General features: G+C 32.3%; 1 protein-coding gene across 1 annotated transcript in view; it reads right to left on the bottom strand.

Moving 5' to 3' along the window:
- Positions 1-7,128: 7,128 nt before the first annotated feature.
- The window catches only part of LOC140446395 (uncharacterized), a 145,110-nt gene continuing 126,662 nt past the window's right edge, over positions 7,129-25,576 (bottom strand). The window contains exon 9 of the mRNA XM_072538944.1: positions 7,129-7,977. The gene's annotated coding sequence lies outside the window, so the exon portion shown is untranslated. The remainder of the gene's footprint in view (positions 7,978-25,576) is intronic.

A 25,576-nucleotide genomic window follows, 5' to 3' on the forward strand; every position in this document is an offset into this window, starting at 1 on the left:
TCAATTATTTTTAATATCTTTTGATTCAAGTTTCCTGTTGAGAAAAATTAGTATGCGTTTTAAAGGTAAAGAGTGCAGCTTTCGTGCAACTTTTGGGTTCAGGTACGTTTATTAGCCACGCGCTTTCGGGAAAAATTTTTGCAAATCATGAAAATATACATTATTTTAAGCTATTTCAAAAAAAATTGCCGACATAATGACAGAAAAATAGACTGGTAAATAACAAATAGAGCAAAGAAATCAAACAAGTTATATTATGCGTTAGCCCCAATAATGGGAAAAAGAGAACTTGCACGAGAAACAAGAATAAAAATATATAACACAATAGTGATACCGACTGTGCTCTATGCAAGTGAAAACTGGACAATTCTGGAAAAACATAAGAGCAGGATAAACGCAATGGAGATGAGACATCTAAGAAGGATAGTTGGAAAGACAAAATGGGATAGATTAAGCCACGAGACTATTAGGAGAATGGCCAACCAGGAACCGATAATGAACAAAATAGCAAAGAGACAAATGAACTGGTATGGGCATCTGATGAGGATGCAATCCAATAGAATAACAAGAAAAATTTATGAAGCAAAAAACATCGGAAAAAGAAAAAGAGGCAGACCAAGAAAAAAATGGATACAGCAAGTAGTAGAGGCGGGAAAACTTAAACAAAAATCACTCGAGGAATTGAAAATAATGGCACGAAACAGAAAAGAATACAAGAGATGGGTAAATGGAAATTAAAATAGCTAGCCCAAATCCGACACCCTGATAGGGTAAAAGGAAGGGGAGAAAGAAAGAAAGAAAAAAAATTGCGGAATTTCCATTTGTTTAAATAAAAAACGACTTTGAAAATTGAAAATTTCACACTTTTTAGGCGGCCATATTGAGAATTGACTGCGACGTTTCCAAATATATAAAAATGTATAGTATCACAAGTATTCCCTATACTTTAAATTTTATGATATATTTTTTGAAGGGAATACTTCTTATTACGTAATATACATACATAAACACTTATTACTCTGTTCAGCGACTTATATGCATACTATTTTTAAAATATAATAATCTATATGCATTAATTAAGCATAAATACTTACTAGATAATGAAAAATAAAAATGATCAAAAAATTCTATATTATATTTAACAAATTTTGGAAATTACTAAAATCATTTAACAAAATTTTTAAAGAAAAAAATAAGTTTTCTTAAATTTTAAAGAACTTAAATTCTTCTTCTTCCTCTTTATAAGCAATTCAGCTTGTTCATTGGCGGATTAATACCTCTATGGAAGGTTGAGTCGGGTCTCCTCCACTCTGCTTATGTTGTTATTCCATTCTTTTTTTTCTATTTTGTGTCCATTCGTTTATACACTGTACGTTACATTTTCTTCTAATGACTTCACTTATCTTTCGATCTCTCAGCGTAATTCCTGTAATTCTTCTCAGTAGTAAAGAACTTAAATGTGTGGTGTTATTATATAAAAAATTGACTAATAAAAATTCAATAATATTAAATATTAACAATTCATTTTTAAATGTTGAACACTTACGTTTTTATACTAGCTCCGGTGGTAAATATACAACAATTGGAACTATATGCAGTAGATTAACTGGTTAGCTGTGCAAGGTCGATACGGAAAATCGTGGGAAATGTTAAAAATAATATATTGGACGTCTTGTTACGTCTAGCAGACATATGGTGATTTACGGACGTCGGTAAGTCATCTCACACCCCAGGAAGAGAACTGAACCTATCCTAACCTAAACAAAACTAATTTAGGATAAAATATATTAAATTTTTAAGATAAAAATATATTAGTTTCCTTCCTGTTTATAAAGGTAAATAATAGGAATAAAAGGTGTTAAATAAATAAACGTGGCGCGATTTTGGCCATTTTGTATGATTCTTATGAGATCATTACAATGTATCCCTTTCTTTGGCCCTCATATATTACTGAGTTTAAACTTTCACATTACAAACAAACTAAAACATTTAAAACTGCTCTTTTTTAATTACACTGGTACGTTTTTCAAAAGTACTTAACTTCTGCTATAAATTACACTCAAAACCGTCTTCTTGAAGACATTTTCCGTGAGGTGCGATTGTTTGTAATTTAAAAGTTTAAATTCTGTGTTTTTAGTCAAATTTCAAATGCCTCATATTGGTTGCCAAATATCAAAATCAAATATTTATGTAATAGGTTTTAAAGACTGGTCTCCAACAATGGAAGTTTTACTACGACCGGTCAATGAAAATAATAAATTTTATTGATCTCACGAGAATCGTAAAAAATGGCAAAAATCGCGCAAAGTGCATTTATTTAACAACTTTATAGAAACTGGTTTCATTTGCGGCATAATACGAAAGCTGCACTCTTTTTTGACTTTTGTCGATGGTATACTGATCAAAAGATATTGATTTTTACCGTCGAGTTGATACAAAATTTATTTAACATTGATTTCGCGCGCGGAACTGACATTCAAAATCGCCGGTCGCTTTAAGCGTTGTTTCTGAGAGAACAGTTCATTCTACGCAAAAAGTGCTGATAAACATTTTTATTTAAAATTATCTCAGCTACATTTTTTATTTGAAACATTTTTTTCTACGGTGTATAGATTCTTGGTGAATCGATTATTTTGCGTTTTTACCCCCCTAGAGGGGGGTTTAGGAAGAAGCCCGAGGGGTAAAGTGGTAAACTTTTTTGCATCTTTTTTTAAGTCCCAAAATTGATATACTCTCGGCAACATTTAGCTTGTTCGTATGATTTTTAGGGGTCAAATCACCGACGACTGAACTATATCTGATTTGTGCTGTTTAGTTTTTTTTTCAAACATTGTTTTTTATTATTATATATATTATTTTATTATTATTATATATAAAATTCTTAGCTTTGTAATAGCTTACGCTACAACATTTACTTAAGTCGTCCAGCTAACAGCAGAGAAGGCGAAGCTAGCCTATATATAATAAAAAACGAAATTTTTAAAGTAACAAGAATATTTTGAAATGAGTAAAGCAGGAGAACCGGACAGGACATGTTGAAAATTTTTTTCAAGCTATCAAAATACAAATACAAATTTTATAGACATATTAGTAGATTTTTTTAACAAAAGTTTGCAAGCAAGCAAGAGAACTGTCGAAAGATTGGGTAAAGTCAATTTTCATACCTACATATCCCGAAAAATCATACGCCATTGCGCCATATTACGCAAAGGCTTTCTACTGTGTAACAAAAATACACAGACTTCGTCTATAAACTACTTGAGATTTGGCTTTGACATGGCATAGATTTAATAACAGATACTATCCAAGAACTAAAAGAAAGTTTACAACAATTAAATGAAATAACTGGAAAAGTAGGGTTAAAATCTGGACCCCGTAGGTAAAGAACACTATGTTCATTTTCTTACTTTTTCAGGAGAGCAGTTTTAACATTTTTTTAATTTTTTATCAGTAAATATTCAAATGTTGCTTATATTTAACCAAGATGAATATATTATTATTGTTGTGTGTATAATCGTTTTTGCTTCTATGTTATATACCTGAAGTTTTTTTTAAGCCCTTCTCTCTATTCAGATTGCCGAATATAGGCCTCTCCTAATTCTCGCCATTCATATCTGTTGTTTGTAAGACGTTTCCACATTGGTCCTGCGTTCTTTTAATATCGTCGCTCCAGCGCATTTGCGGTCTTCCTCGTGGTCTTTTGACTTCATACGGCCGCCAATTCCCGATTTCTTTATTCCATCGGCCATCCTTAAGACATTCGTTATGTCCAGCCCATTTCCATTTCAGTTTAGCTGCCTCTTCGACAGCATCTTTTACTTTTGTTCTATTACGAATGTCTTCATTGGTTTTATGGTCTTTGAGTGAGATACCCAGTATCTGTCGTTCCATAGCTCTCTGAGTTTTTCTGATCTTCTCCATGTTTATTTTAGTGAATGTCCAGGTTTGAGCTCCGTATGTAAGTACAGGTAGGATACAGGAATTAAACACTTTGGTTCACAGTCTTTGAGGTATATTTTTATTTTTAAGTACGTATGAGAGTCATTCGGAAGACCTAAAGTTTACCGTTCATTATATAATTTCTTTTTAAAAATGTGTAGTTGGACATACTGTTGTTTACCTCTAACAACTTTTTTAAATAATGTGTTAAAATTATAGACGACAAGTATCAAAATTGTTAAAGAGGCTCCATATCATCTTCATCTTCTTGAGGGTAATTGTTTGTGGCTATATCGCTGTGTTAAATTTTGAAAAAACGCATGCCAAACCGACGGAACAAAAGGCAATAGTGCAATTATGTCATTGTACTTTTGTTTTGTCATTGGTAATGGGATTACTGAGACTTGATTTAATTAAGCTGCAAACGTTACTTGCTGTCTTCGATACCTCATGAAAACCACCTTATACATATGCAGTATCCAAAAATAGCACATTATAATACTTATGTTTTTATTTTGTCCAAAGCAGTTATCAGTCCAAAGAGTGATGTCCTCTACTTTCAATTCGTCCCACATCATGTCCAAAGCTTCCTTTTGTAGAAACTAATACAATTGTTTGTTATTGATGAAGGCAAAGATTTTTGCAAATCACCAGAGAGTACTTTGTGTTTTGGTGACTCTTCAGTCATTATAAAGTCCAATTGTTTTAAGTTGAACCGAGTTTTAGATTCAATTAGGTGATCATCACGATCAACCTGTACACTGGTTAGTTCATCTACAGTAAGATTATTTTTCAATTGAGCGGTGAATGTACTTCATGTATCGCAAGTGTCTATGCCTTTCATTGCATTCATCAATGTACAGTTGATACATCTTTTCTATTGTAAGTTATGTGCCCAGATAATTTTTCTTGCTCTTTTCTCTGAAATAATGACTCTCGTACTTTGGTATGGAATTGATATGTTGATGTATACTATTTATGGTTTTGGTAGGAGTTTTATTGATCTACCTCTTTGATAAACTTTTATTAAATCTCCTGGCGTAATTTTTTTCAACATATTCACTACTACTAAATTAGGTATACAAAGTTTGTTTAAAAACATAACCTTGCACACCTTCTATCGCTGATTGTTCACTGTAAAATGGTAGTTTAGTGTCTTTTTTTCAGATTTGGTAGTGTTTGGGTCTCTTTTTCTTGATCGAAGAGTAGGTTGGATGTCGACACATGAGAAGATAAACTGCTTTTTAACTATTGCGAATATATTGCGAACTAAATAAAACGGTTACAATTATTTTAGTTCATGACAATTCCACCAGGTACCAGGGTACATAACACTATGCCCGGATGGTGTTGTTTACCTCTGACTGGAAGTGGACTTGGTGTTTATTAACAATCGTATTATAGACATAGTATGGTTTACCTCTGTGTAGAGTCAGAAAAGTTATATTCAAAAGTGCAATAATCCCAATTTTGATCAAAATGAACATAGTGTCCTTTACCTCCCGGGTATAGAAATAAACTACACTAAAACAAAAATAATGTTCCAGGAAATCTGCTCAAAAACTAAAACAACGCAAAGGGCAATAGAACGAAATATGCTTGGAATTGAACTAAGAACCCAGATAGAAACATCGAGATACGGCCTAGAATGAAGAACAGGTATATCTTGGAAGAAATAAAAATGAAATGGCGCTGGGCCTGTTCATACCCAGATATGATTATAACAGGTGGACAAGGAGAATCCTAGAATGGGGACGCAGGGTTACGACAAGAAGCATGGGTAGACGACATTGATATATCAAAAGAAATGGGTAGATGATATAAGAGCAGCGGCATAAACAGCATAAACATTTATGCTCATCGAAATTTTCATTACTTTTCTGTATAATCTACTGAGAGCACTGGTAACTGTGATGCATGGGGTGTTCTTGCAGTCGTTTTATAAATACGTGTAATTCATCTTTCCTTTCAGCTTTCAGATATATTACCTCCTGTCAAGTATCTACTAAAAAGTTCTGTCAGCATATTAACAAGCGTTGGTGTTCCATTTTTCAGAAGTTCAGCAGGGATTTCTTCAGGAAGAAGTTTTACACCCCATTTAATATTAACTGAATTAATACTTTTGATGACTTGGTCCATAATGATGTTATATAAGGTAAATCTAAAATCTATCTATCTACTTGTCGCAATGATATTCACTTCCTTAGATAGTCCTTCTGTTCTTTTTACTATTGTTAAAATTCTGGTATTATGTTCTTTAATAATTCTTTAATATTTAAAGTTCGTATCATTTGCTCAAAAATCGTAATAACATCACTTGGTCGCATTAACCAAACAGATAAAAGGCATTATTAAGCTCTTTTGACTTTTTTATCATTTGTTTTTTCTTCTGGAAGCCATCTATTATAAACCGATAATACTGCAGCCAAATGGTTTATTGTCCATCTTCCACTTGTTTATGCTACCTACTTCTTCTACTACTAGAGGTTCTGGACTTTTGTACTATCGACGGATTTTAAAAATATCATGGGTTTCACACACTTCCAATTAAGATGTTCTTAAGTTGATGAATTCAGAACGCTTGCTCACAAATATCATAAAGAGAAGAAGAGAAATACTATATAATTAGAGAACCCAAATACTATTTACCTCGTCTTATAATATAAGGAAAAGTGGAGTTAAAGAAATGCATTGGTCGTAGGAGGAAAGAAATGGACAGTAGATGAATTATTTCAAGCAGCAGCTGATAAAGACAGATTTAACATGATGACGGCCAACGTCTGAATACGGACACATCACCTAAAGAAGAAATGTCTTTCTGCTCTGTTATTGTCATAACCTTGGTCTTTTATATTCAGTTTTAATCCTCGCTCCACCAGTTCCTTAGCATAAATTTATAATATCTGACATTTCTATTTCCGTTCGTGTAATAATTAGAATATTATCTGCAAAGTAAAATTCTGAGATAGATACCAGGATCTTACCAGGTGGGCACCAGAAAGTTCAGATGGATAAACGGGGTGAAGCAAATTGCTGAGAATATAGGTTATTTTAACTGGAAAACCTAAGCAAAAACAATATGGCACGGGAAACTTAAAAAGGTTAAGAACCTCTAAGAATTGTCTGGCCAATAATGATAAATGATGGCAAACAGAGAAATATCAAAGTTGTCAAGAAAAAACATTTTTAAATATAAATACATTTTATTTTAACAAAAAATGACAGAATATGCATACATGTTCATATATACACCTTGATAAACTAAAAAAAACTTACAAATAAATTACAAATAAGCCACTACATCGTAAAGGTAACTTAGAATATTCACTATCTACATAAAGTCTGTCAAAAAAAAACAAAAAGCTATTAAAATCACATATTTGACAAAAAGAAGCGATTTATACTGTCACAAAAATGTATATTTCTGACATTACATGCAAAATCGAGATAAACGTCATTTCACATGTCAAAATCAACTGTCAATATCAACAGGTCAACGTCAATTTATCATGTGATATGTCAATCGTCATAGTTTGGTTGTATCATAATTTCTGCTTCTCCTTTGTCAAATTCGTCATTTCAACCATATCGACAAATACTCAACATGTAGTTAAAACAGTAAAAAGGCATAACAAACATGCGGGAAAAATAAAAATAATGGAAAAATATAACTAAAAATAGAACGAAATCTAATAAATACTATTTTAATGGCTTAAAATAATCGATTTTTTACGATTCCAACTTGTGTGATATTTGATTTCTCGCTATTAATAAAGTAATCGAGATTAATTGTTTTTTTTTTAATTTACTGGGATTATTAACAGTACCAGGATTATTATATAGTGCGCAACAAATGTTTAAAGATACTTTTATATTGCAAAAAATGAAATTAATACATAGATTTTTAATTCTATTAGTTTTATTTTCAGGAAACGTATTTTGGAATTGTATTAATTTTATTATTGTTTGCTATAGTGGGTAAGTAAAAATTCTGTAGTCCATTCGTTCGGCTTTCTCTCTGGCAATATCTCGACCACCCTAAAACATAAACACATATATGTTAGAAAAATTTAAACCAATATAAACATTATAAATTTAAAAAAATTAAAAAAATTTCTCGTTTGTCTATTTGCTTTTGTTTCAAGTCAGAGTTGGTATTGCCTTACACTGTCCAACGCCTTTTCATAATATATAGGTAAAGCAGGCATAAACATCTTTATTCACGTCCAAACAGCGTTAGATTAATATATTTTCGCATGGTATTGCATGCGAGTAAATAATTTGGGCACCTATAGGAAATAAATGAAATTCAAAATTTGAGAATTTAAAACGCTTGTTTGAGTTACATAAAAAGACTATATACTCTTACGTCTGACTATACAAGAGATGTATTTTTAAAGTAAGTACAGTTTTGAAATAAAAAAATAACAAGTAAATATTTTTCAAAAAACTCTGGTTTTTATGTATTCCTAATGGGAAGATTCCGCATAATTGGCCTTTTGAGCCGTTTAGTTTCTCTCCAGACGAAGCACTCAGTTGTTCTCTCAGCGGTTAATACACCGAAACATTCTGACAAAATAAAATACACATTAACACTAATAAAGAGGTACAATTATAAAGAGCACTGAATACTAAATTATCAAAGTTTAATGTATATATGTGACTTCGTTGGGCCTGTTTCGCAGAGCAAAGTTTATCGAAACAGGGTGTAATATTAGAAATAGATTATCTCAGTTCTTTTTCTAGCGTTCGATATTTGGCCTTCAAAGCAGCCATCTCGGAAAATCCTATTTCGCAAAAGTAAGATGTTGAAAACGGTAATAGTATACGGAACGCTCTGGTTTTCAGCATAGAAAACTCATCATTTACCCCTGACCAAAATTCAAAGAGGGATTTATTATTAAACTGTCTGTTGATTTTGGCATTTGCCGTGAAGTCTATGAACGTTTCTTCTTCGACAGTACAGAGCTTTTAGGGTGTATTTTAAAATGGATTTCTAACTCACTCGTAACTACGTATTAGTCGGTAGTCGGCAAAAAAATATCTTTTAAAATTTTTTGTCAGCATCGCTAAATGATTTTCAATGGTTACAAAAACAACTTTCACGTGTTGTTCTTCAACCTTGTAAGTTTTAATATATTCATCCATATTTGCAAACATTTCTAGGTTTTTTTGCTTTAAATTTCTGCTCCACAATTAAATTTTCTACAAAAAGCATTAATTTCATCACTCGTATCCAATTTATGTGTATTGGCTTCCCTTAGAATATTTAGTTTCTCGAATATGTCAACCAAGTAGCTCAATTTCATCAAAAATTAACCATCGCGAAACATCTCGGCTTCTGGTGTATTTTTTTCTTCTAGAAAAATGGCGATTTCGTGTCTCAATTATAAATAAAATGTAATTATATATGTCTATAACCGTTACAACCTGCGACGTATACGCATGTCTGGTTGATTACAAGAAAGCGTTTGATCGAGTACAGCACGACAAGATGATGTAAATACTAAAAGAAACAGGAATTAACAACCAAGATCTGAAAATAATTAGAAATCTTTATTGGAATCAGATAGCAAATCTCAGAATTGAAGGTGAACACACTGACTATGTGAAAATCATGCGTGGAGTGAGGCAAGGCTGTATTTTGTCTCCTGTAAACTTCAATCTGTACTCTAAAAGAATATTTATCGAAGCTTTGCACGAAATTGAAAAATGTATTCTACTAAATGGTTACCGGCTAAACAACATCAGATATGCAGTATTTGCGGACAACTTAGAAGACCTACAGGTTCTTATGAACAAAATCACGTATTACAGTCAACAATATGGACTCAATATAAACGTTAAGAAGACAAAGCTTATGATAATTAGCAAGAAAAGGATACCAGAAGGTCATCTCTACGTCAACCAATCCCCTGTAGAAAGAGTGACGCACTACAACTACCTCGGCACCATAATAAATGAAGAATGGACCAAAAACCAGGAGATTAGAGCAAGCATCGGAAAAACTAGATCCACCTTGAATCGGATGGGGGCCTTCTTCAAAAGTCACAACCTCTCTCTTGATACAAAAGTAAGAATGCTGCGATGCTACGTCTTCTCTGTCCTTTTTTATGGTGTTGAATCGTGGACCTTGAATGAAGATATATGCAGAAAACTGGAAGCATTTAAGATGTGGCTATATCGGAGAATACTTAAGATCCCGTGGACTGACCGAGTCACAAATGAGGAGGTCCTCAGAAGAATGAATAAGAACCGAGAGGTACTGACTACCATCAAATCTCGAAAGTTACAGTTCTTCGAACATATTATGCGAAATGAATCCAGACATGCTCTCCTTTAAGCCATCCTGCAATGAAAAATATTTGGAAAACGAGGTCCAGGAAGAAGAAGAACATCTTGGTTAAAGAGCCTCAGAATCTGGTTCAATACAACATCTGTGCAGCATTTCCGCGCTGCTGCAGATAAGATAAAGATTGCCATGATGATCGCCAACATTCGTAACGGATAAGCACATCAAGAAGAAGAAGACAACCGTAGTTAGTACAATATTTAGGCCAGGAGACATTTCTTTAGAAGCCAAAGCTTCTCTGTGGATCAAACAGTGTGTCCATATACACATTGGAGACTTTTGTTTCACAAGCACTTGTAGTCTTTGAAATTTTCCGGACATTGCATGAGCACCATCGGTACATATTCCGACGCAGTTCCTCCACTCTAACTTTGCTTCGTTTATATAATCATTTAAGATAGCAAATAATGCTAGCGATGTTGCTTTCGATTCTATTGGTTTTCAGAAAAGTAGTTCTTCTATCACTAATGTGCCATCAGAAAATCGAGCATAGGCAATAAAATGAGCATCTGTATTGCTATCTGTTGCCTAATCAAGCTGAATCGAAAACATCTTGTCGCGCAACTTCCCGAGTAGCCGATCCTGTAAATCTTCAGATGTATCACCAATTCGAAGGGCAACAGTATCATTTGATAGAGGTATAGACTCCAATTTTTTGGCAAAATTATCTCCAAACATAGTTTCTACAATTTAAATTGCAGCTGGCAAAATAAGCTCTTCGCCAATAGTGTGAAACTTTTTACATCTGGCTATTTGATATACGACTTTATAAGAGGCAAGTAAAGCTTTTTCATTCACAATCAAAGTTTTTTTTAAAAATGATTTTTGCTTTTCATGTGATTTTAATTTTAATTCGAATAATTCTCGGGGTATGTTAATGTACTCACTATGAATCATTTCCAAATGTCTTTTAAGTTTATTAGGATTCATGCTGTCGGCTGCCAAAATTTTTGAGCAAATAATACATAGAGATCTTTCTTCTTCATTTACTTCAGTAAAAGTAAACCCAAAATTTTAAGTATTCTTGGAAATACTTTTTTGATTTTATTTTTGGAGCCACTCTTGCCTGTGCACTTGTTGATGCTTCACTGGTATCTCATGCTCGCTTACGCCCAGTTAAAACGTTATCCATGATTTTGTATAATTTTATATTTACCTACTGCTTGGGATATCTTATTGTAGTACTGTCAAGTGCAATTAACACGCAAACTAGAACATATTCGTTCACAATAAATTTAAAGGTACAGAAATACTGGCTTAACTAAGACTGGTTAGGGTCAGAACTGAGGAGTGAAGAGGAGAAGAGATGCAGGTAGCCAGACAATCCAATGTTCAAAATATCGGAAATGTTCGAATATGTTCTGAATCGATGTTGCCACATATCAATAAATGTATTTATTCTCGGTAATATGGTAATTACAGTAAGATTTTACTGTAAGTTTTTTTGTTAAAATACTCAAGGTACATTATTATTGCATAGATATAATGTTATTGTACGAAAGAGGGCGCGGTGAAAATAATTATGGAAAATTGGGTCGCAAATGGTAAAAGGTTGAGAAACGCTGCTCTATGTTAAATAGACTTGATTTCTCCCTTTAATTTTGGTGTCGCATTGTTCAAAATCATTTTTTCTTCAAACGTCAAATAATAATGACATTACTTATCTAACTTAATCCGTCAAAGTTTGATGTCTCCACCGGCAGCAGTTTTTTTCCCACTTCTTTACGGCGGAGGGAAAAATGTTGTCATGACAACAATAAGAAACATGTCACAAAGCAACAATACAAATGTCATTAACAACAATTAAACATCATTTTTATTTATAGTAATATTAAAAGTACAATTAGTTAATGAGGCATTTTCAAAATTGAAACCGTGCAAAAATGTTCCCGACTCTTGATACGCATTGGTAATTGTTGATGATACTGATGGTCAAGAACAACTTTCAGCAATCATTCCCGATGTTGGCGAATCATGAGGGTTTAAAATTTTTTGAGCATTATCGTTCTTATTTCTTATTGAATCCTTTATATATCCTTCGGCAACCGTGCTTGATTTCCAGCCCCCATATCGTTTGAGGCATTCTAGATTTTCGCCTCCATCAATTAAAAGTGTTGCTGAAGTTCGTCGTAAAGAGTGACCCGTGTATGCGCTTGCATCGTTTAAATTTAAATAACTAGCTACTTTTTGGGCTACTGCGCTGATCGAATGTATTCCCATGACGCTTCGGTAATACTTTCCATTTTGGTACTTGATAAAAAATCGGTTTTCTGTGAAATTTTCAGGCCGCAGTGATGCATACTTTTTATACAGTTTAATGTAGTTTTGACCAATTATCGTAAAAGATCTAATTTGTCGTGTTTTACTGTTTGGGATTTTGATAATTATTACATTTTCTTTATCCTCAATGTCCACAGTCTTCATTTTTACCATTTCGTCGCATCGACAGGCGCCGGTAACCCCAATTAACAAAACAATCTGAAATATTTTTATAATTTAGTAGAGTATACTACATGCTTTGCAATCTAATTTTTTTTTACCTTTAATCCTAAATACAACTTATCTGGCACTTCAAACAAAAATGTATCAAACTCGTCTTTAGTGAAAACTTTAGACTTCTTTGCAGTATATCCTTCGCTTGTTTTTTTCAGAAAGGCACGTAACTTTAAAAATTTGCTTATATCCACATTTTTTCTAATAATTAACTCGGATTTTATCATAGAGTATCGTGACCACATTGTAGAAGATGTCCATTTATTTTCATTTTCCATTATATTAAAATATGCCATTAAAACGTCTTCGGTAACTTGCCGTACTCCTCTTGTATTGCACCACTCTTTGAAGTGCTTGTACGCTAACCGATACTTTATTCCGGACTTGGAGGGCCCCAAACGTGCTACTGCATCATTAGCCGCGGACTCAATTTCGTTTAGGTTTTCCATTTTCGCACTAAATTTGCGCTTGCGGTTGCAACAACAATAAGCTGTCTTTAATAATTGCAAACAACTGTCAAACAACTGTAACCAGGGAGACGCAAATCCCACCGACGACTTAATTATTTTAATTTCTAACATCTAGACGACTTTGATAGTTGTCACAGTTAATTTCGAGTAAAAATAGCGTGTGAATTGTACTATTTTTGGTTGAAAATTGCTACGTTTGAAGAAAAAATAGTATACTTTATTCGGCAAAGAAGCGACTTTTCTTGACTTGCCCTCTATTACGCGCCTCACTTCGTTCGGCGCGTAATATCGGGCGCGTCAAGAAAAGTCATGCTTCTCCGCCTCATAAAGTAATATACTATTATCTGCAGTGCCAGTTTCGTTAAAGTTTTCTTTTTTCGTCATCATATCTCTCATTTCTTTTGAATAATTTTTGCTTTTACTTCTTTAGGCAATAGTTGGTATATTATTGCTACTTGTTGAATGTAATTGGTTATTATATCATTTTGAAATGTATTTAATACTAATATGTTCTCGCGATTTCCAGTTATTTTCCTCTCATTAGAAATGTGCAGGTATATCCAAATTCAAACTCAGAGAACAGCCTTACTATGCTTTTTACCGTACACGTAGTTTATAAGGATACCGTCTATTCTAATCAACTTAGATTTATATGGAGCAGATATGCCTTGGAAATATATATATATATATATAGCAGTAATAATAATAATTAACAAGAAAACAAAAAGCCAATTTATCCATCGTATTTAACCCTACTGACTTATAGACGTAATAATAGTAAGTGGCTTGAACCTTGCGGGTATTTCAACAAGTAATTGCTATTCGTATTAGCATTACAAAATCGGGATTTTATATAAACTACTAATAGTATCATTGTTTAAGGCATTATTCGAATTCAAATATACATTAGCAATTTCTTCGATAAAATTGTTAGTTCCGCTAGAAAATTACAGTTACTTGATATTTCATGCAACTTCAAGGAATATTTATTTTATAACGTGTATTACTAATAAAATTATAGTGAGCTACATTAAGACATTCTGAAACAAACGTGTAAATTTTAACATTGAAGGTCTCTTCATATATTATTTATTTCTTATATATTTATACGAAGCATTTCCTACGCATTTATCAAGCTTGGTAAAAGTGAAATCACTGACTTGAGTGAGACGATTTTCCCATAAAGAGTGATCTGCCAGAGCTACTTTAAATTTTATACATTCTAATTTAAAATATTACGTAAAAATGCCCAAAATGTAACAAGTAGATACTTTTGATAACAGAAGAAATACAAGGTACTTTATGCAATGAACGCAATAGAATGGGATAATGCCACATATCATAGTTCTTTGATCGAACAAATTTCCACAATTATTTTTTGACAAAAATAAAGATTCAAAAATATAATAGTATAATAATAATAATAATAACATCTACTCTTCATCGCGCGATTTGTGCAGTAGGTGACACAACACCGATCAAACTGAGCGAACAAGAAATGCGCATAAACCATCTTACTAAGAACGAAAAAATGCGCATCTGGATAGGTAAACCTCTGCACGGGAGACATCCAAATGAAGTCAGTCAAGACTATGTCGACAATATAGCGTCGAACTATTGGCTGACATCAGGAAAGATGTTCCCTGAAACAGAAGGTTCATTACTCGCCATTCAGGATCAGGTTATACCCACCAAAAATTACCTGAAATATATCGTCAAAGACCCTAAGGTCCAAAACGACAAATGCCGATATGGGCTTAACAACAATAATCTACGTGTTAAGTACCACGAAAAGATCGCCAAGTACAGAGATCTGGAAATACAAATAAGGAGACAATGGAGAATGAAAAGTACCCAGACGATACCTATTACTCTTTCTACCACTGGAGTCATCCCGAAGAATCTCCTAGAAAACATAAAAAAGCTGGGTCTAAATGAACATATATATAAGATCATGCAGAAAGCAGTGCTACTTTCGACGTCCAGATGCGTGCGAAAATTTTTGGGAGATACACCGACGTACCAAGTCACCTAGGACTCGATAACATGGAAAGAGTCCCACCAGAGCTCAATCCTTTTGATACCATAGGTATCTGGGATGAGTGAATTTTCCCCTTAGAGGGAGTGTGAGCCGTATGGCTAAATCTATAATAATAATAAATATCTTTATTAAAAAACAAACTAATTTTCCTTTACAATAAAATATTATATCAATAGGATCAGTTAGTATCAGATTCAGTTTGTATATCACTGTGTAATAGCGGCATACAACTGCTCTTTCACCTAACCCCCGACCTAACGTGATATTTAAACCTTTAATCTTCGTCGAACCAAACCCCTAGATTTGATACCCTGAGTTTTGGATGTATTCAATTTTAAACAATGGTTTTGAGAAAAAATCTGCAGATGAAGAAGGTCTTGATTTATTGCATTTACCTCTTGATATGAACTCAGGAATAGGAAACTCAGGCAATATATGCCAAATAAGCCTTCGAAATATGGAAGGTGTATGTGGGACAACAGACGAAAGGTCCATTCCGAGTTAACAATTTCTCGAAAGACATTGTAGAAAGATTGGTTGCTCCCGTGTCTGGGACCAAACGCAATATAACGTTTGATAACTGGTACACTAGTCGTGATCTCTTGGTAAAGTTGACACTCATAATTTAACTGCACTAGGTACTATCAAAAAAAATAAGGCTGGTTTGTCCATAGAATTCCTGCAAGGGAAAGGAAGAGAAGTTTTTAGAGTATATTGGGATTTCAGAACGGATACTTCACCATCATACAACAGTAACAAATAATCATAATAAGCTGCCTGAAATTATTTCCTTTTATAATTCGACCAAAGACGGAGTTGACGTAGTAGACGAGCTATCTGCAACGTATAATGACGCAACAGTCGTCGCTGACCTGTGACAATTTTTTTTTTCTCTAATGAACACTGCAGGAATCAATAGCTCGATCATTCACAGACAAAACAACGATAGTCCTAACATAGCTAGAAGAGTTTTCCTAAAGAAACTGGTTCTCTAATTAATCGTAGAACATCAAAGAGAAAGAATGAGTAACCCTTGATTATCTAGAGGGTTCAGAAGCAGTATCCAAAAGATCTTAGGTGAAAATTCCGAACCACCTGCAAAGAAGAGGAAACCTAATCAGCAGGGACGATGTTCAAAATGTCCCAGAAATAGAGACAGAAAAACTAGATACGTGTGTGAGGCATGTGAAGTTTTTTTGTGTTTAGAACACTGTGTGACATACTGCGAAAATTGCTTCAAGTTTAAGAACTGATAACTCAATCATTAATTTGTAGAATTTGATTCTGTTTTTTTCTTTGATAAGCTAGATACTCCTTCTATTGTAGTTTCTTGTTTTCATACTAATAATTTTGATAGAAATGTATTGATTCTCCGGTCATAATACACACTTTTTTTATATCAACCCTGAGAAATTAATTTATGAAATTTATTTTTTTTTTATTTTCTGTGTTAAGCAAATAAGAGATACAATTTTCAATAAAGTAAATTTTGACATGTATATCATGACAATATAATATATAACCATTTAAGTACAAAAATTGTTAAATATATTAATTTCGTATCTACTTATCTATTTAATTTCTACATTTAGGCCAGGGAAATAAGCAAAAAAAGTACCCTGTTTTTGACACTCGTCCGGCCAGGCAAACGACAGTTGTTATGAGTAGTATGGACCTCTGTAACAAAAACCTATATGTTTCATGCAGTCGATTTTTTGGACTTAATTAGTTATTAACAAATTAAGGTCAAAAAACGGAAAAATTTTGCTTTTTTCGTCTCTCGGCAAAAAGTGAAGCATTTTAAACAAATTTTACAAGAGAAGAAACTTTTAAGTCATATAAAAACCTTTAAAATGGCGTTTACTAAATGTTTTTATCCTTATTTGTTGCTTAGGAAATTGCAAAATAGGTCAAAAATTTCGGTTTTTTATAAATGTTAATAACTTTTTTGAAAATAAACTTGTAACATTTTTATTTCTTAAAATGCTGTGTCTATGAGTGCTTAAAAAATTGTTAAAATTTCAAAGTGATCGGTCAAATAGTTTAGGAGTTATTTTATTTGTTTATCCCAAATTAATGTTTTTTGCAACAATATAAGTCAGAAAATTATATAGTTTTAGTAATTGTAATGATAGTTTCTTGAAGAAGACTTGTTCTATTATAAATATTAAAAAAAAATTAATTTTAAATATTGCAAAATAATTTTGCAAGAACATGTCGATTTTTTGCTTATAAACAATTAGAATAACTTTTTAGCCATTGCCTGTAAGAATATTATTTTTTTATATTTAAAAAGCCTAAATTTTTTTACAAATTTAAAAGAAAAAAAATTGTCCTAAAATAATTTGGGACAAAGTTAGCCTCTTTTTTTTATTTAATTCATAGCAGCTTTGTTAATAACAATTAAGAAATCTCAGTAGATCTGTTATAGTAAGAATTGCAAAAAAAAGTTGTTGACAAAAATTGTAGGCAGCTTTAAACTACACATTTTAAAATTAGTTATAATCTTACAGGGTGTTCCATAAGATGGTGGCAGACCAAACTTATGTTTTTTTAAATGGAACACCCTGTATTTTATTTTAAATTTGAAATCTGCTTTACTTCCACGTCACAACAATGTAAAGTTATATTATGTTATACCAGGTATTTAAAAAGTTATAACCAATATTATCTGAAAATCGTATCAAGTTGAACTCCCTGTATAATTACAAAGAAGTATAGGAACATTGATCTATTGCAACCATAGTTTTTTAATAATTGTTAAAACTTATAAAACATATTCGTTTTTATAATATTCGTTAAATCAAATACAGGGTAAGTCAAAATGCAAGTACATTATTTTCTTGGTAATTTTCAATAGAACACCCTGTATTTTAAATCACTATCAAAAAGTACTAATATCGTACTTCAAATTTGTTGAAGTATTCAAAGTAGTCCCTATACCTAAAGTTATCAGTTTTCTAGATATTTTTATTTTTCTATCAAAGTATTAATTTGGTAGATATTTTAATGTTTACCAATAATAATTATTAATTCAGTAACGAAATAGCGACACATAAAAAAAAACAATTTATTTGAAATAAAATTTATAAAAAATAATAGTAATTTTAACTTATCTTACTTAAGTAATGTGTTCAAAATGACCTCCCAAAACATCTGTGCATACTTGAAAGCGGTCATTGAAAGAGTTGCTTACATTACCTACTAAGCATTTGTAAAGAAATATTTTGAAATGCAATTCGGATTCTATTTTTCATAATCCCTTCTTGTTGGTGGTATTTTAAATACTTCGTTCTTAACGTAACAAGTGAAGCTTAAGTGAAGCAGAAAAAAACAAAAGTTTGGCCTGCCACGATCTTATGGAACAGCCTGTAAGATTGTAACTAATTTTAAAACTAATCCTTACACAAATCAATCACCCTGTATATATATATATATATATATATATATATATATATATATATATATATATATATATAAACATATATTTTAAAGTAGATGACTTTAAAATTATATTGCCAATATTACTGAGTTGCATTCTTGGGGCGACTTTATTAAAGGATAGTGCATTCGATAACATGAAATTAATTCTAACTTAAAAAGAATAATAATAAAATAATAAAGAATAGACATTAGAAAAGTTATTTTAATTAATATTTCCAAAGCAATACTATTTTTGGAAACAATTGAATAGGACAATTTGTTGTTTTCATAAAATCTTTTATAAATAAATTATTTATTATTTTATTAAAGAGGTATAAATTAATTATAAATATTTATGTTTTTAAATAAAAATTATCTCAAATATTATGATAAAAATTAAAAAAAAAATTGAAGCAAATTAGATAGTTTATTTAACAATTTATTGAAATAATGCATATTCGTAATGTACGCAAACAGTACATACAAATTAAAAAAGGAACGTTGAAACCCATAAATAAGAACCAGCGATACAGCTAACAGTTCCTTCCCCCTCCCTTCGGCTTCCGTGAGTTTTGATGCCAGCCGATTTTAAGGACCACATTTTGAAGCTTTGTGGACGATTTCGTTGAAGGGCAATCTTTTTAGAATTTAGTACGTTAAAACTATAAAGTATTTTCTTTTAAATAACGCTAATAAGATTTAATAATTATTATAAACAAAGCTGCTATGAATAAAATAATAAAAAGAGGCTAACTTTATCCCAAATTATTTAAGGACAAATTTTTTTTCTTTTAAATTTGTGAAAAAATTCCGGCTTCTTAAATATAAAAAAATAATATTCTTGCAGGCAATGGTTAAAAAGTTATTCTAATTGTTTATAAGCAAAAAAACGATATGTTTTTGCAAAATTATTTTGCAATATTTAAAATTAATTTTCTTAATTTTTTTTTAATGTTAATAATAGAACAAGTCTTCTTCTTCCAGAAACTACCCTTACAATTAATAAAACTATATAATTTTCTAACTTATATTGTTTCAAAAAAAATTAATTTGGCATAAACAAATAAAATAACTTTTAAACTATTTGACTGATCGTTTTGAAATGTTAACCATATTTTAAGCACTACAAGGCACAGCATTCCATAAAATATAAATGTTATAAGTTTATTTTCAAAAAAGTTATTAACATTTATAAAAAACCGAAATTTTTGACTTATTTTGCAACTTTCCAAGCAACAAATAAGGATAGAAACATTTAGAAAACGCCATTTTAAAGGTTTTTATATGACTTATAAGTTTCCTCTCTACTAAAATTTGTCTAAAATGCTTCACTTTTTGCTGATGGACGAAAAAAGCAAAAATTTTCCGTTTTTTGACTTTAATTTGTTAATAACTAATTAAGTCCAAAAAATCGACTGCAGGAAACATAAAGGTTTTTGTTACAGAGGACCATACTACTCAAAACAACTGTCGTTTGCCTGGCCGGACGAGTGTCATGAAAAAATGCTTATTTCCCTGGGCTAATTATTTTTAAATATCCTGTAGAATTTCCACATTTTTTATTTCATGTACTGTAATTACTATATTTTTATTCTTATATAATCTACGGTATACAGAAAATTACTTGTATTTGTAGATCTTTGTTTCTTGTGGCTATAAAAGTGACCTATTTGGAATGCAGTTGAACATAAACAGAGACAACGACCGTGACAATGAGGCGTCCTTTCGCTATATTGAAATAACCCGATGCGAAATAATTGTCATACGAGGGACGTTCAGGATTTAATAAAAAATAAACTTTATATTGATGATTATATTTAATGGAAATAGACCACAACTTTGATTATAAAAATATTTTATGTTAACCGTTTCGATTTTCCCGTCGGATATTGTTCTCAAATTACCGGAAATAAAGAATAACAATTTAATTTCAAAGGTGGAAATCCGAACTTGTAATGCAAAGTATTGTTAATTAAAATTGTTATTTATTCCCATCAAACATAGTAATTAATATAAAAATTCCACAAAAAATAATTTATGAAACTTATTTAAATAAGTAAACGAGACAAATGAGTGAAGTCAATAATAGAAATAATACCGTACCTACACATCAGAATAGTTTTAGAAAAATGGCCAAGGCAATAAAAAGACCACATACATGTAAACATACGGGTAAAATATTATAGAGGAGCTGGTTAACCACAAAAGCATTCATATATGACGTAGAAACATAAAGACTAGTATGTGTTTTTAAAAGCAAAATTTACAAACCATGATAGAAAATAATAACAAACTACAGAAGAACTTAAATATACGAAATAAACCTAGTACTACTGAATCACAGTTAATAAAAATAGAACCCACGACTTAAAATATGCGGAGATATTCAACCTTTAATTGCCAGTGGTAGCTAAAGCTACCACTATTGTTAAAGGTTATTTTTCTAACTATCTACTAGACCGTAAGTACACATAGTACTATTGCATATGAACTTCAGTGAAACTACACATGACACGACGGGCGTATGTCAATACCAATCTGAAGGCCGTTAATGGGTAAAGATAGCTTACCAGTAAACAATTGTGTAATTATATTGGACACTAGAAAGTGTAGTGGTATAAAATATATATCGTGAAAAACATTTTGCCACAATACAAAGTAAATATTCTTCTTCTTCTTCAGGTTCCTTCTGCTATCAGACGTTGGAAATCATCATCGCTATTTTAATTTTATTGGCCGCGCTTTTGAACAATTCTAATGAGCTGCAACCGAACCACTCTCTCAAATTTCTTAGCCAGGATATTTTGCGTCGTCCTGGGTTTCTCTTCGCTTGTATCTTCCCTTGCATAATTAACCTAAGTAATACGTACTTCTCGCCCCTCATTATATGACCCAGATATTAAATCTTTCTAATTTTAACAGTTTTTATGACTTCACATTCTTTCTTCATTCTTTGTAACACCTCTATATTAGTTACTTTTTCAGTCCACGATATTCTGTGGATTCTCCTGTAGCACCACATCTCAAAGCAGTTTAATTTTTTGATTTCAGACTGTTTTATTGTCCACGCTTCCATGCCGTATAGTAAAGTAGAAAAAACGTAACAACGTAGCATTCTTGTGCGGATCTCTAGATTAAGGTTACGGTTGCAAAGTACCTAAGTTCTTCAATTTTATGAACGTGTTTTTTGCCATTTCTATTCTAGATCTGATTTCTTTTGTTTGATCTCCATCTTCGGTTAGCCACGTTCCTAAATATTTATGTTGTTACTCTTTCGATCGTTGTATTATTGATGATCAGGTTATCTACATTTTGTGGTTTTTTTGAGAATATCATTGATTTCGTTTTCTTGAGAGTCATTTGCAGTCCAGTCCGTACCTTTCACATGCATTGTATACATGTTGTATTATGTACTGTAGATCTTCCATGTCACTTGCAAATATGACCGTATCGTCCGCATATCTAATATTATTAATGCTATTTCCGTTGACCAAAATACCTTCCAAAATATCCAATAAAGCTTCTTGAAATATCACTTCACTGTAGACGTTGAATAAGAGTGGTGAAAGTATGCACCCTTGTCGAACTCCTCTAAGTATACTTACTTCCTCTGTCAGTTCTCCTTCGACTCTAATTCTTGCTTTCTGATTTTGATACAGATTCGATATAATTTGTAGATCTCTGCTATCTATGTTTTTGGTCTTAATAATAATTAAAAGCTTTTCATGTTGAACTCTGTCAAAAGCTTTTTTAAAATCTATGAAGCAAGCATATATGTCCTGATTCATATCCAGACATCGTTGTGTCAAAACATTGACTCCGAATAATGCTTCTCTAGTTCCTAGACAAGTTCTCTAGTTCCTTATCAGCACAAAGATATACATAAACTTACCTGGGAACAACCAAAGAAAAAGATAAAATCTATAATCGACTATCTCATCCAACCAGAAAACAAAAGGCTCCAAACAAATGACGTAAGGGTGTATCGTGGTGCCGAATGCGGATCTGACCACTATATGGTGGTCGCAAAAATAACCATACACTACAGGAAAGTAAACAAGAACAAAATTGAACAGGAGAAGGTAGCAGCTTCCACAAAGATAAGATATAATATTGATAGCCTCAAACAAGAATCAGTACAATTCCTCTACAAACTTAGACTAGCCTCAAAACTAACTCACTTAACTCGAAGAGAAACAGCCAAAAAAGAATATCAAGATATAAAAAATTGCATTCATCAGGCGGCCAAAGAGGCATTGGGGTACGAAGAAGCTGACAAAAGAAAAAATCCTGAGTGGTGGAACGAAGAAGTAGGAAAATCAATTAAAGACAAAAAAAAAAGCTTATCAAACATGGCTATCCACGAAAGACTCAGAAGACCGCAGAATTTACAGCAGACTCAACAGGGAAGCAAAGAAGGAAGTCACTAAAAGAAAAAACGAAATGTGGGAAGAGAAATGCGAAGAGATGGACCGATGCTTAGGAGGAACCAAAGTGACACAAGCTTGGAAATTCATAAAAAGTATTAGAAAAGAAAGAAAAGATGAGGGAAATATAAACCTGATTCAAAATAAAAAGTGGGAAAAATATTACGAAACGCTATTAACAGAAAGTAGGCACGAATTTATGGAAAGACCTGACCATATCTCAATGACAGAAAACTTAGAGGTGCATAAGATAAACAAAGAAGAACTGAAAAAAGAATTGAAACAAATGAAAAATGGAAAAACACCCGGGCCTGGAGACATTCCCATCGAGTTGGTGAAACATGGACCGGATGCTCTTTTGGAAAGCTTAGTGAATATTTTTAATAAATGCTTAATTGAAGGCCAAACGATTCCAGACGATTGGAATTTGGCCCACATTAGCCCCATTTATAAAAAGGGAGACAGAAAAGAATGCGGAAATTATAGAGGCATTAGCGTAACTAGCTCGCTGAGAAGGTTATATGGTCGTATATTGAAAAGAAGAATAGAAGAGGAGTATAAAGAAATTGAAGAACAAAGCGGCTTCAGAGCAGGAAGATCGTGCGTGGACAACACATTTACCCTTCAACAAGTAATTGAAAAACGAACAGCTCGAAACCTCCCTACGCATCTGGTATTTATAGATCTGGAGAAGGCTTATGATACAGTTCCTTTAAAACTCTTATTTAGTATCTTGACGAAAACGGACCTTAGTAAAACATATCTAAAAGCAATACTGAACATCTATAAATGTCCTCAAAGCACTGTAAAAACAGGAAATACTTTCTCAAGGGTATTTACAGTAACGAAAGGCTTGAGACAAGGATGTTGTCTTTCCCCCACCCTATTCAAAATATATATCCAAGAAGCACTGCACCAGTGGAGACAAAAATGTACGGGAATGGGGTTGAAGCTTAACAACCATTATCTGACAACGCTGTTCTTTGCAGATGATCAAGTACTAATTGCAAGCTGTGAAGAAGATGCAGATTATATGCTTAGAAAGCTCAAAGATGAATACGAAAAATGGGGGATGAGTATGAATATGTCTAAAACAGAATATATGCGAATAGGCAGTGAAGACGAAGACCCGGACTTGGAAATTAGACAAATGAAAAGGTGCTACGAATACAAATATTTGGGAAGTATTATCTGCAGTAAAGGAACAACGGAACGAGATATAGACTATAGAGTGCAACAAGGCAGGAAGAGTGTTCAAATTCTGAATTCGATACTTTGGTCCAACAAAACTACTATGAAAACTAAAATGACTATCTACAAAGTAATTGTAGAGCCCATTCTTACATATGGAGCAAAATGTTGGCAAATGACAGTAAAAGGAAAGAAAAAAGTTGACACGGTTGAAATGGACTACCTAAGAAGAGCTTGCCATATATCAAGAGTAGAACGTATACCTAATTCTGAAATTAGAAGAAAAACAGATAGAGTACATACAACTTCTGAAAGAATAGAAACTAGACAGTTAATATGGTATGGACACGTACAGAGGATGGACGACAACAGATGGCCAAAAAGAGCTATGGAATACAATCCAAGTAATAGAGGGAACGAGGAAGACCAGCCAAGTCTTGGATACAAGGTGTTATGGAAACCATGAAAGACAGAGCCATTGATGAAGACACCTGGAGAGATAGAAAAAGATGGCGATCGAAATGCGGGAAGCGGCAGAAGCTGTAGGATCCCCGCTTATATATATATATATATATATATATATATATATATATATATATATATATATATATATATAGTTCCTAGACCCTTTCTAAAACCCATCTGTGAATCACTTAGTAGAAGTAAATATTACCCATTGTTAAAAGTTATTTTAGTCTATTCAACATTACAAATACACCCAACCTATTTTTTACAAATCTGACAATTAATTTTCATGAATATAACCACAAATTTTATGTTGTAAGAATGTTAGTGTGCCTTCTAGTCTTTCATATGAAAAGAGACATCTTTTCTACGTATTTGAGAAAAGATGTTCTGAGAAATATTGAGAAAAACGTTTTTTTTTTCAGTGAACGAATATACAAAAAGGCAATGGCAACTAGCTCTTGCTGCAAGACAAGTGGAAGAGTTTGTGAATAAAGACTTGTATGATACTGATGATGATAATTATTGCCTATAAAACTATAAAAGTGATTCTGACGCATAAGAGAATGTCACTTGTACTCGTTTCGGCTAAGTGCAACACTCAACCTAATTCAAATACAAAAATTGCTTCTATTTCAAGCTCAAATATTGCTTCAATATCAAACAAACTGTTTTTATTATTAACAAACTTATTTAACTTCGGATTTTTAGTTTTGAATCCAGATTATTCTGCCGAAGAGATTTGTACTCAAAGGACAAAAACCTACATATACTT

This window comes from Diabrotica undecimpunctata, chromosome 1 (genome assembly GCF_040954645.1).
Source record: "Diabrotica undecimpunctata isolate CICGRU chromosome 1, icDiaUnde3, whole genome shotgun sequence".
Lineage (NCBI taxonomy): Eukaryota > Metazoa > Arthropoda > Insecta > Coleoptera > Chrysomelidae > Diabrotica > Diabrotica undecimpunctata.